The following is a 13,440-nucleotide window of genomic DNA, read 5'->3' as shown; positions in this document are numbered from 1 at the left end:
TACTATTTGCTTTTAAGACATCAATTTTCAATGCTTGTATACCACTTAACAATAGTGTTTAGGTCCCATAAGGAAATTGTTTGGGAAATAGTTTAAGCTGAATTTCAACTTTGTGTGCTGATAGGAGAGCTAGAGCATCGTCCCTGAGTCGTAAGGAGATATATATTACTCTCCGTTTCTTACAAAGACTCTTAAGTTTTAGCAGGTTGCTTTTAATAATGTGCTTATTAGTGCTATAACAACAAAACTTACAAAAAAGTGTAGAACAGATGTTAGTTCTCCAATGATAATATAGCGGTAATCAATGGACTCTCTTCCCATTCATGTTAGTATTAATAGGTCCACTACTGGGAATCCAAAGAAACATTAGCTAAGAGGTATGAATATTACACATGTTTGATATACAAACTACTGGGACAACTGCCAAAATGACAATTGGGAAGATTAAGGATAATGTATCTATTTAGTGTGAAATAGCAAGCAAATTACAAGTATTATTTAAATGTGATGTGAGGGGGGAGTGCTGAAGGAGTTAGCTAGAGTATAATTTTCTGGGTGTCCTAGAGGTTCAGATGAGAATACTATTAGAATTAGTAAGATTATTAATAAGAACAAAGCAACCAAGGGATCCTCAACTTTGTAGTTCAGATGAAATGAGATTTTGCTATAACTGGATCCCTGTTGGATTACTAGACTCTGTTTCATGAAAGATTAGTAGGTAATAGACTGCTAAAATTGCAATTTTTAAAAAAATGGGAGGATAAAATGGAAGGCAAAGAATCGAAAGAGGACCAGAATCCTCCTCTGATTCTTTTGACTAACTGAGAGCCAACGGAAGGAACAGCTAAAACAAGATTTGACCTGTTTCTCCTCAAAAGGACGTTGAGCCTCATTGTAACAGGTAATGTATAAATGCTGTGGCTATTAAAGAAACAGCAAGCTGATTCTAATGTTCATAATTCTAATAAGGTTCATAATTCTAATAATAATTCTAATAAATTCTAATTCACACTGCAGGCTTCTTGCTACATGAATAAATAAATAAAAAACATGGAACCTCCACTTCCACGTAAGTAATAAATAATCCATAGATTGTTTACATATTGATACATATGACTTGTACTTCATGTATAAAGAATTGCTAGAAATAAATCTGTTGTGATTTCATTTGCAAAAGTAAACAAATACAAAGTAAACAATGGGAATTTCATTATGACATTTGATGGGGATGGTAGATCAATAAATTCACTGTTAACAATTATGACTAAGACCTTGAATTTTCTTTTTTTTTTTTTTTTTATTTCTCAAACTAAATTTTTAAGAAAAAAAAAAGGTTTTTTTCCCCAGAATGTCGCATTACAGAAACCGATGAATACATAGATTCCGCATTCTAACGTTTGTATCTTAATCCATAAGAAAAAGCAAACTATCTCCGCCCAGCGGACCCGCCCCTGGGAAGCCCGCGGTGCGTCGGCGGCGTGGCTAAAACCGCGTGTAGGCGTTTCGCTGCTGTTGCTGCTGCAGCGGCTGCTGGGCCTGCTGCTGCTGCAGGCGGATCTGCTGGGAGTAAGGGTCCTCCAGGGACTTCACGAATATGGTAGTTCGGGGACCAGTCTTCCACACGATACCGTTGGCATCTCTCACCGAAGACTCCACCGTAATGTTGTGCGTACCAAGGATGGCGAAGTTCAACAGAAATTGAGTACTGAAGTAATCGTTATGTGGCTCAACTCTCTGCTCCATCTCATTGGTCATATTGTCAATGGGGATCTTGTAGTCCTGTCCGGATTTACTTTGCAGCGTGGAGGACACGTTCAGACAGACGGACTGAATTCTGCGGAATAGTCCCGGTTTAGACCCATGCTGGACCACCCCCTCCACCTTCAGCGCCAGCTGCTGGTTATTCTGGACTGCGATGGGCTCTGCAGGGTTCCGGGGGGACGGTGATAGGGCAAGCTTGATGCTGGTAGACTGAAGTTTCTGGAAAAAATATCTCTGAAATGAAAGAGGAACTTTCAGCAAAGAAATGATGGCATTGCAGAGGCATGCTGTATGCATGTAAGAAACAGGGGTATATTTCCGATTGAGTGATTCCACCTCCTCCAAGACATGATTATATACAGACATCATTCTTCTCTCATATTCACTATCAGCATGAGCTGCTCCTGTAGACCCATATTCCTGGAAACTTGCTGATTCTGGGTCCAAAATGAGGGCTTCAATTGCATGAGATATCAGTAAACAGCTCTGCTGCTGTAGTTCTACGTTCCTCAAAGTTGCCGAATCAGCATCAAAAGATGCCTGATAGAGATCCCCATATCGGGAAGCAAGGCTTCGGAATTCTTCCATGGACAGCTTCATCTGATTGGAGATGCGACCACACCGCTGAAGGTCATTCCCTAAGGTCATGGCAATTGTCGTGGCGATTGCAGGTGGGGGGCTCGTCTTGAGGCTATTACAAGTACAGATAAGTTGACTAAGACCTTGAATTTTCAAATGTTGGTCATTACTGTCCTTACAGTCAAAACACAATGATGATTTTTCATTTCATTGCCATGGTTCCATTCCATGTAAGAATACTGATGACATTCATTGCATTCTGTTGTTAGTTTTATAAGGTGTTTTTCAAAATCTTCATAAATTTGTAGTGGGCTTGGATTTACTAACTTGGTAGAATCAGTTGTGTTATCCTAATGAATTTTGATGAGTGATTTTTGGGATTAATTTTTTTTAATATATAGGGTAATTATTAGTAGTTTTTGGTAATACAATGGCTATGGCTACTAAGCCGATGCTGAGGTTTGAGTTAAAACTTGTCTTAGGTATATTTACTTTCTGTAATGATGGAAGTACAGATTAAAATCACAATGCAATATTTGTTCACATTCACTAAACGATTATAATCAAGATCAAAATGTTAACAGCAATGTAGAAAATTGGAAACCTTACACTTTGCTTGTGGATATGGAAAATAGTACAGACTATAGGTACAATAGTTTGGCATTTCCTCAGAAAGATAAAAATATACTTACTGTTTACCTCACCAGCTCCACTCTTGGATATACACATCAATGAACTGAAAACAGCTATCCAAACAATAACTGGTACACAAACATTCATAGCAACATTATTCACAATATCCCAGAGGTAAAACTCATTCAACTGTCCATCAGTGGATGAGTGAATATGCAAAATAGGGTACATGCAAAAGCTTCAGCAATATTCTACCATATAAAAACTACAGTGAAAAAAAAAAAAAAAACTACAGTGAAATAGCACAGCCACCATGCAAGACATTACAGAAATTCCTCAAAAACTAACAAACAGAATTAACATACAATATGTCAATTCCAATTCAGGTTATATACCTAAAAGAGTTGAAAAAGTGGACTGAAAAAAAAAACATATTTCTACACTCATATTCACAACAGCATCATTCACACTGGCCAACAAATGGAAGGAATCCAAGTGTCCATGGACAGACAGTTCCATAAACAAATTGTGGTATACACACAGTTAAGTGAAACAAACCAGACCAAAAAAAGGACAAACATTCTGTGATTCTGCTAGTATGAGATAGTGAAATCATCTCAAAGCAAGTCAAATTCAAAGACAGAAAAAGCAGAAAGTGATTCCCAGCAGTTGAAAAGAGTTCATGTTTCATGGACGCGGCTTCACTTGGGGAAACTGACTTCCCATGACATCTCCAAAAATTGTTATATAAATAATTGGAAACCATATGCAATCAAATGAAAGTAGAAAGAAATTTTACAACTTAACCAAATTCACTCAAACTTCTCAACAGACAAAATGCAAAGCTGTATCTATAATACCTCAGCTTTGCTTATGAATTTTAACAAAAAATAAAGTCTATCTAAAAAAGGATATAAAATTTATAACATGACCTTTAAAAAATTAAAAATTTAAACTCTGTTAAAGACCTTATTCAGAAAACCTAAACACAAGCCCCAAACAGAGAAATACATTTACAAAATATATATCTGATAAAGGGTTGTACTCAGATAATGCCAAAAAATCTGGAACAAACAACCTCATTAAAGATGTATAAATCTGAACACCTGGCTGAAGAAAACACACAGATTGTAAATAAACATATCAAAAATACTCAAAAATCATATATCATTAGGAAATCAGAAATTAAAACTATGAAGTAGCACTGCACACCTATTAGAACCAGTAAACTTAAAAAAAAAAAACCCAAGGCTTCCCTGGTGGCTCAGTGGTAAAGAATGCGCCTGACAATGCAAGAGACTCAAGTTTGATCCCTTATCCGGGAAGATCCCACATGCCATGGAGCAACTTAGCTATTTTTTCCCAAAGCTAAACAAGGCTCACCTGAGGATCAAACATTGCACATCTAGTACTTAGAAAACGGCTTTGAAAAAGTGTCCAAACAAAAACTCATGCAATCATGCACAGCAGCTCTACTTGTAAAAGCTACAAACTTTCAAATATCAGGATCTCTTCCATAGATGACTGCGCAAGGAAACTGTTCAGTTCAGTTCAGTCACTCAGTCATGTCCTACTCTTCACGACCCCATGGACCACAGCACGCCAGGCTTCCCTGTCCATCACCAATCCCTGGAGTTTACTCAAACTCATCTCCATTGAGCCGGTAGGATACATCCAAACTGAGGGGGAGCAAATGCTACCCCAGACACACCTTTTAGGCATGAGAATTATTTGAATCTAATTTTTTTTTAGAGGACGTATGATCATCTCTGAAATTCCAGTCAAGATGGCTTTTCTGTGAGTCACATTTACAAGAGAAAGAGGGAGAAATCTCATTTCAAAGAAGTCTCTCTCTATACCAGATAGAAGGAAGACAGTCTTGTGAAACGCTTTATCGATAGGAAAGGCTGAATGAATCTACACAACAACCATACCCTTCCTTTCTTGTTTCTATATTTTTAATACTTATTTGTTTGTTTATGTGACTGTGCCAGGTTGAGCTTCCTTGAAGCAAGCCAGATATTTAGCTGTGGCATGCAAATTCTTAGTTGTGGCATGTGAGATCTAGTTCCCTGACCAGGGATTGAACCTGGGTCCCCTTCTTTGGGGTGACAGATTTAGCCACTGGACCACCAGGGAAGTCCTTGTTTTGTTTTTACATTAAGATGGTACCTAAGGTGATATCCTGGGCCATTTCAAGCACTGACACAATTTCCTGGGTTTCTCCAAAGCACATACAAGTTACACATGTTATTAAACTGGTTTGTACAAGTGAAGGATACAACACTGTATTCTTACAATGATTTAAATGGTAAATGGTATGTTATCTATTTTTAATTACAATGGGGAAAAAAGAATGTAGTATTGATACATGTTCAGTTCAGTTCAGTCACTCAGTCGTGTCCGACTCTGCGACCCCATGAATCACAGCACGCCAGGCCTCCCTGTCCATCACCAACTCCCAGAGTTCACTCAAACTCATATCCATCGAGTCAGTGATGCCATCCAGCCATCTTGTCCTCTGTCTTCCCCTTCTCCTGCCCCCAATCCCTTCCAGCATCAGGGTCTTTTCCAATGAGTCAACACTTCGCATGAGGTGGCCAAAGTATTGGAGTTTCAGCTTCAACATCAGTCCTTCCAATGAACACCCAGGACTGATCTCCTTTAGGATGGACTGGTTGGATGTCCTTGCAGTCCAAGGGACTCTCAAGAGTCTTCTTCAACACCACAGTTCAAAAGCATCAATTCTTTGGCACCCAGCTTTTAAAGTCCAACTCTCACATCCATACATGACCACTGAAAAAACCATAGCCTTGACTAGACAGACCTTTGTTGGCAAAGTAATGTCTCTGCTTTTTAATATGCTGTCTAGGCTGGTTATAACTTTCCTTCCAAGGAGTAAGCGTCTTTTAATTTCATGGCTACAATCACCATGTGCAGTGATTTTGGAGCCCCCAAAAATAAAGTCAGCCACTGTTTCCATTGTTTCCCCATCTATTTGCCATGAAGTGATGGGACCAGATGCCATGGTCTTAGCTTTCTGAACGTTGAGCTTTAAGCCAACTTTTTCACTCTCCTCTTTCACTTTCATCAAGAGGCTTTTTAGTTCCTCTTCACTTTCTGCCATAAGGGTGGTGTCATCTGCATATCTGAGGTTATTGATATTTCTCCCAGCAATCTTGATTCCAGCTTGGGCTTCATCCAGCCCAGCGTTTCTCATGATGTACTCTGCATAGATGTTAAATAAGCAGGGTGACAATATACAGCCTTGACATACTCCTTTCCCTATTTGGAACCAGTCTGTTATTCCATGTCCAGTTCTAACTGTTGCTTCCTGACCAGCATACAGGTTTCTCAAGAGGTATGCCCATCTCTTTCAGAATTTTCCACAGTTTATTTTGATCCACACAGTCAAAGGTTTTGGCATAGTCAATGAAGCAGAAATAGATGTTTTTCTGGAACTCTCTTGCTTTTTCAATGATTCAATGGATGTTGGCAATTTGATCTCTAGTTCCTCTGCCTTTTCTAAAACCAGCTTGAACATCTGGAAGTTCACGGTTCACATATTGCTGAAGCCTGGCTTGGAGAATTTTGAGCATTACTTTACTAGCGTGTGAGATGAGTACAATTGTGTGGTAGTTTGAGCATTCTTTGGCATTGCCTTTCTTTGGAATTGGAATGAATACTGACCTTTTCCAGTCCTGTGGCCACTGCTGAGTTTTCCAAATTTGCTGGCATATTGAGTGCAGCACTTTCACAGCATCATCTTTTAGGATTTGAAATAGCTCAACTGGAACTCCATCACCTCCACTAGCTTTGTCTGTAGTGATGTTTCCTAAGGCCCACTTGACTTCACATTCCAGGATGTCTGGCTCTACATAAGTGATCATACCATAGTGGTTATCTGGGTTGTGAAGATCTTTTTTGTATAGTTCTTCTGTGTATTCTTGCCACTTCTTAATATCTTCTGCTTCTGTTTGGTCCATACCATGTCTGTCCTTTACTGTGCCCATCTTTGCATGAAATGTTTCCTTACTATCTCTCATTTTCTTGAAGATATTCCTAGTCTTTCTCATTCAATTGTTTTCCTCTATTTCTTTGCACTGATCACTGAGGAAGGCTTTCTTATCTTTCCTTGCTATTCTTTGGAACTCTGCATTAAAATTGGTATATCTTTCCTTTTCTCCTGTGCCTTTAGCTTCTCTTCTTTTCTCAGCTATTTGTAAGGCCTCCTCAGATAACCATTTTGCCTTTTTGCATTTCTGTACAATGTCATGAACCTCCATCCATAGTTCTTCAGACACTCTGTATATCAGATCTAATCCCTTGAATCTATTTCTCATTTCCACTATATAACTGTAAGGGATTTGATTTAGGTCATACCTGAATGGTCTGGTGGTTTTTCCTACTTTCTTCAATTTAAGTCTGAATTTGGCAATAAGGAGTTCATGATCTGAGCCGCAGATCAAAAAAAGCTCCGGTCTTTTTTTTTTTTTTTTTTGCTGACTATATAGAACTTCTCCAACTTTGGCTGCAAAGAATATAATCAATCTGATTTCGGTGTTGACCATCTGGTGATGTCCACGTGCAGAGTCATCTCTTGTGTTGTTCAAAGAGTGTGTTTGCAATGACCAGTGCTTTCTCTTAGCAAAACTCTGTTAGCCTTTGCCCTGCTTCAATCTGTACCCCAAGGCCACATTTGCCTGTTACTCCAGGTGGCTTCCCTGGTGGCTCAGACGGTAAAGTGTCTGTCTGCAATGCAGGGGACCCAGGTTTGATCCTTGGGTTGGGAAGATGCCCTGGAGAAGGAAATGGCAGCCCACTCCAGTACTCTTGCCTGGAAAATCCTATGGACAGAGGAGCCTGGTAGGCTACACTCCATGGGGTCGCAAAGAGTCGGACATGACAGAGCGATTTCACTTCACTTCACTTCCAGGTATCTCTTGACTTCCTACTTTTGCATTCCAATGCCTTATAATGAAAAGGACAGTTTTTTTTGGTGCTGGTTCTAAAAGGTCTTGTATGTCTTCATAGCACCATTCAGCTTCAGCTTCTTCAGCATCACTGGTTGAGGCATAGACTTGGATTACTGTGATACTGAATGGTTTGCCTTGGAAAGGAACAGAAATCATTCTGTCGTTTCTGAGATTGCACCCAAATACAACATAGTCTTTTGTTGACTATGATGGCTACTCCATTTCTTCTAGGAGATTCTTTCCCACAGTAGTAGATATAATGATCATCTAAATTAAATTCACCCATTCCAGTCCATTTTCGTTCACTGATTGCTGAAATGTCCATGTTCACTCTTGCCGTCACCTGTTGGACCACTTCCAATTTACCTTGATTCATGGACATAACATTCCAGGATCCTATGCAGTATTGTTCTTTATAGCATAGGACTTTACTTCCATCACCAGTAACATCCGCAACTGGTCCCTGTTTTTGCTTTGGCTCCGTCTGTTCGTTCTCTGGATCGAATTAGGGGCAGGAGTGGCGGTGCGGCCTGCAGGACTGTGGCTGCCTCGTGACAATGACAGGTCCCCGCGGCATCTCTGGGGTGGGGAGCCAAGGCAGCTCATTCCCCGGATTCCCCAGGGCCAATACCCTCAAACTGAGCAGGTCGGCTGGGTGGATAGCTGGGCAGCGCGAGGCTCCATGAGCTGGGGAGGAGGTCTGGCTGGAGTCCTCTTGCAAATTTCCTCCTCTGAGGATTCTGCCCTGCCTATGCGGGCTCGGGAGGGGTTCTTGCGTGTGTTGAAAGCCCTGAGGATTAAGCTTCCCAAAGGTTCAGATAAAATGTCAGGGGATTTGGAAAAGACCTCTGAATTCCAAAAGCAGGAATTTAAGCTTGTGAAAGCAGTGAGCCCAGACTGGCCAAAGGCAGAAGGGTGTCTGATTTTAGACCATCGCTTGGCTTCACCAGGGGCTTCCCTGGTGGCTCAGAGGGTAAAGCATCTGTCTGCAATGCAGGTGACCCGGGTTCGGTTCCTGCGCCCTGAGAATCTACACTGCTGGCTTCAGTGCCTCTGGATGCACCTGCCCCATGGTAGGAATGGACCTGGGCAGGGTCTTGTTCATCACTGGGCTTCAAGCACTGGGCCAGGAGTTTCCAGGCCTTGGTATGACCGCCTTTCCAGGCCCGGATCTTGGTCACAGTATGGTGGGCCTTGGCTGCCCACTCCTGCTGAAGCCAGTCCTCTGGGTGTCCTTGAAGCATGGAGACCCGCTGGGCCACCTCTTTGGTGAGGGCGAGAATGTTCTCCAGAGCCATAAAAAGGTCTTCCTGACAGGACCCCAACTCCTGGCCTCCTGCCATGATTCCCTGCACAGCTTGGATACCAGACACCATTCTTTGCAAAGAGTTTTCTGGCTGGGTCTGGGGGTCTCTGCAGACAGAGAGCCTTGGGCAGAGGGCATCTCAGAGGGCATGTTCATAGACTGTGTTGATGCTGCTGAGGTGGCCGGTTAGGGCCCTGGCTTGCAAGGTGAGCTCCAGGCAGAGAAGTTCAAAGCATGTGGACAGGCTGGGAGATGGTTTGGGGGAGGAAGCCAGGATTTGAGCCACATCCAGCAGAGTGTCTGTGAACACATGAACTTTCCCACAAAGGAAGAAGATCTTGCCTTTGACCTGCTCATCAGCACACAGGAGGCAAGACAGCCTGGCAGCCTCTCGTAGCCTTTGAGAAACATCTGCTGCCTGAGCCAGCCCTTCCTGCAGCCCCTGTTGGTCCCTCACAGCCTGTCTCAGGGGCCAGAGGAACAGGCCTGGTCTCCTGCTGAGCTTGTCCAGGCCCTGGAGCAGGTCTTGGACAGCCACTGACCATAGAAGGCACTCATCCTCGATGCTCTCCTCCCATGACCTGGGGGTCTGGAAACCATCAGAAGCCAGAACCTTGTCCAAAAGCTGTTTAGCACGGGTCTCCGCCTCCTCCAATCTGCCTTGTGCTTGTAAACTTGCTTCTGGATGCCCAGTGAAGACAGAATCCTTCTTTCTCAAATCCATGGGCCCGCTTTTGGCGGCTAGTTGAACCACTGAGGCTAAATTCTGCTGAAGTTCCATGAACACTGTCACGTTCTCTTGAAGATCAGAGTTGTTGCAAAACAGCTGTTGACACAGAGAATACCACTCAAGGCTGTGGCTGCCAAACCTTGCCTGATTTCTCTGGTTTTCCCAGACCCTTGGAGAGCCACTTCCAGAAGCCTATCAGTTCCAGCGGTTGTGGAATGTTCTATCTCCCTTGCTTGGGTAATAATAGGAGGTGCCAGCAATGGGATTTCTTGGAGGCCAGTCATCCTCTCTGACCCCATGGTCCCTCGCCAGCCACGGCCTCTTGAGCTGCATCCACAGCTCCATCCCATTCCTGCAGGATGGTGGGAGCTGAGGTCCTTCCATGGTGGCTCCTGCTCTCTATGTCAAGGATGGGGTTGCTGATGGCAGGGAGTGGACACCCCCCACTCTGTGGACTGGTGTCCAGAATCGAGGGGCAAAAAATATGGTCTCTAGATGGATAGAAGGAAACTGGGTCACTTTTCCCCAACCCAGGCTCCCTTCGTTGTTTCAGTTCAGGAACTGTGCCATCCTGGAGGCTGGGGAGAATGAAATAAGGCTCTCTCTTAGCCATGTCAAACCCCTGGACTCGGTCCTGAAGCGGGCTGAGGATATCTGGGTGGTTAGTCCCATCCAGCCCCTCTTGGATGCTCTGAACTGAAGAGATCACATGTTTCGCTGCAGTTACAAGTGCATCTGGGTCCTGAGGGCCGTGCCCACCTGAATAGCACTGGGTAGCTGCACCCAGGACCCAGGAGGATTGCTCGAGTTGCTGGATCAAGACTCTCAGGCCATTCCAGAAAATGGGATCTCGATCTCGGTCCACAAACCTGCTCATAACCTGCACTATGTGTGTCGCTAGACCCTGTAAATACGCCACAAACGGAGCGAACTCCCTGGGATCTCCGCTCCTCAAAGCCCACGTGAAAAAGTCCAAGTGCTTGGTCATTTCCTGGATGGACACGCTCAGGAACTCAGGGATATTGAGAACATCATCAAAACATGCTAACAGGCCTTCGGATGCCCTGACCCACTCCTTAAGCAAGGCCTGCAGGGCCGCGGGACTCCTGTCCAGACCAGACCCTTGGGGACTTTGTGAGAAAAATTGCTGCACTCTGACCGCAAGCCCCCAAAGGCCAGCTATAGTGGCCTCCATGTCTTGGCCAGTCCGCTGTCGCGGGCAGCAAACCAAGACGAAGTGAGCCACTCTGAGCATCCGCTTGGCCTGGGCTCGGAAAGCAGCGAGAAGTTGGAGGCTCGGCGGCGAGGCCTTGACATCGCACCCAGAGGAACCTGGGGGAGTCGCCAAGGCGGCCCGGACCAGACTTAGAAGAGGACTTTGCGTGTCGGTGAACGTGTCCAAGATCTGGCGCAGCAGCCCCGTGCGGACCCCCTGGGAAAGGTCCTCAGCCGTAGCCCGCAGCACTGCGCACCTCTCCGGCTCCTGGCTGCCCTCGCCCATCCCCGGAGGCCCGTTGTTCGGGTCCAGGCGCTGGGCGCCGGCGCTGCGCAGCTCCAGCAGCCGGCGGCAGCGGGCCACCAAGCACCGGCGTTCCGGCGGCGGGGAACAGGCGGCCAGGCGCATACCGTGCCAGACCAAGGCAGCCAGGGGCGCGTCCAGATCGCCGCGCAGCCGATCCGCCCGGGGCGCTGCCAGCATCTCCCGCAGCTGCCACAGCCACCGGGAGAGCGCGCCGTGCGGGGCGCCGGCCGCCGGGAGCTCCAGGCGCCCCAGGAGTTCGCCCAGGTCCTGGCCAGAGAGAAGACCTGGCGCCGGGAGGCGGCCAGACATGGGTCGCTGGAACTCCGGAGGTGGCCGCGGGCGGCCACGAGAAGCGCGGGGACGCAGCCCCGGAGCAAGCGACCGGCGCGGCCCAGGCGCTCCCCGGATCCGCGCGCTGTCAGGCCACCCAGACTCTCCAGCGCCGCCGCCAGGTCGGCGAAGGGACCGCGCAGCGAGGCCTTGTCTTCTGCTGCTTCCAGCGCGTCCAGGCAGGTCAGGAACCAACTCGCTGCCCGCACCACCTTCCTCGCCATCGCCGCGTCTTCCAGTAGCAGGACCTGTGTGGACAGTCAGAGGGAGAGAAGCTGGAGAATGCATGCATGTTTTTGCAGCCTAAGCGAGAGCCACGGCAGCTGCTTTACCCCCACTGGGCAGTTAAACGTCCTCCAAAGACTTCCCTTGGTGCTTTCCTGGTAGCTCAGATGGTAAAGAATCTGCCTGCAATGCAGGATGCCTGGGTTCAATCCCTGAGTCAGGAAGACTCCCTGGAGTAGGAAATGGCAACTCACTCCAGTATTCTTGCCTGGAGAATCCCATGGACAGAAGGTCCTGGCAGGCTACAGTCCATGGGGTTGCAATGAGACAGACACAACTGAACAGCTAACACAGAACAAAAAGGATCTCAGAGATAATGATAGTCATCATAATGATGATGATGTCACTTAACAGTGACGTTTAAAGAAAATATTAGGCTTCACCGAAAATGTAAACCCCTCTAAACTGAGCTACATTTAATGTGGGGTCCAATCTGGCTTTGAAGCACTCATGTCTCCAGATTAGAGGAGGAATGGTCAACCTTCTATGTGGTGATAACCAACACATCAGAAACCTAAGAGTGATTAGGAAGGACTTAACTATTTGCATGAGGATGATGGGGTCTGGCAGGATGACCTGTCCAAGAAGAGCCTCCAAGAAATCTTTCCTGGTCTGACTCTGCTCCCTGACCACTCTGTTCATCCCCTCAGCAGAGCTGGTACCCAACCACTTCAAGAGCTTGCCTTCTTCCCTTCTTCTCCTCCCATCAACAGGTGCCAAATTCCTCTGGCTCTGCCTCACTCATCTCCCCATCTCAATCTTACTTTAATGAGGATCTGTTAAATTACAGCTATAACCACCACCGAACCCCACCAATAACCCAGAATGCATGGTGTGTGCGTGCTAAGTAGCTTCAGTTGTTTCTGCCTCTTTGCAATCCCATGGACTATAGCCCACCACACTCCTCTGTCCGTGGGATTCTCCAGGCAAGAATATTGGAGTGGGTTGCCATGCCCTCCTCCAGGAGTTTTCCAGGCCCAGGGATAGAATTTGCATCTCCTCCATCTCCTGCATTGGCAGGCTGGTTCTTTGCCACTAGAGCCACCTAGGAAGCCCAGTAAACCACAATACTAAAAATTCTAATGATAAGCATTATATTTTATAATATTAGAGGCAAATAGATTCTAACAGGGAGCAATGCCCTAAGCTAAAAGAGTTGTGTCCGATGGTGGAATGTCAGGATGGAGAATGGGGATTATTTGGAGGCTGAGGGGTTATCCTGGCTCCTGACATCCTCCCAGCTTCAGGCTGTGCAGCAGGTTAGTCAAATAGGCTGAAAGGTGCAGAGGTTTCAGTAGTTTCAACCCATAGCTCCTGG

This window comes from Cervus canadensis, chromosome 5, assembly GCF_019320065.1.
Source record: "Cervus canadensis isolate Bull #8, Minnesota chromosome 5, ASM1932006v1, whole genome shotgun sequence".
Classification (NCBI taxonomy): Eukaryota; Metazoa; Chordata; class Mammalia; order Artiodactyla; family Cervidae; genus Cervus; species Cervus canadensis.
The sequence above is the reverse complement of the archived record's forward strand: the minus strand, read 5'-3'. Positions refer to the sequence as shown.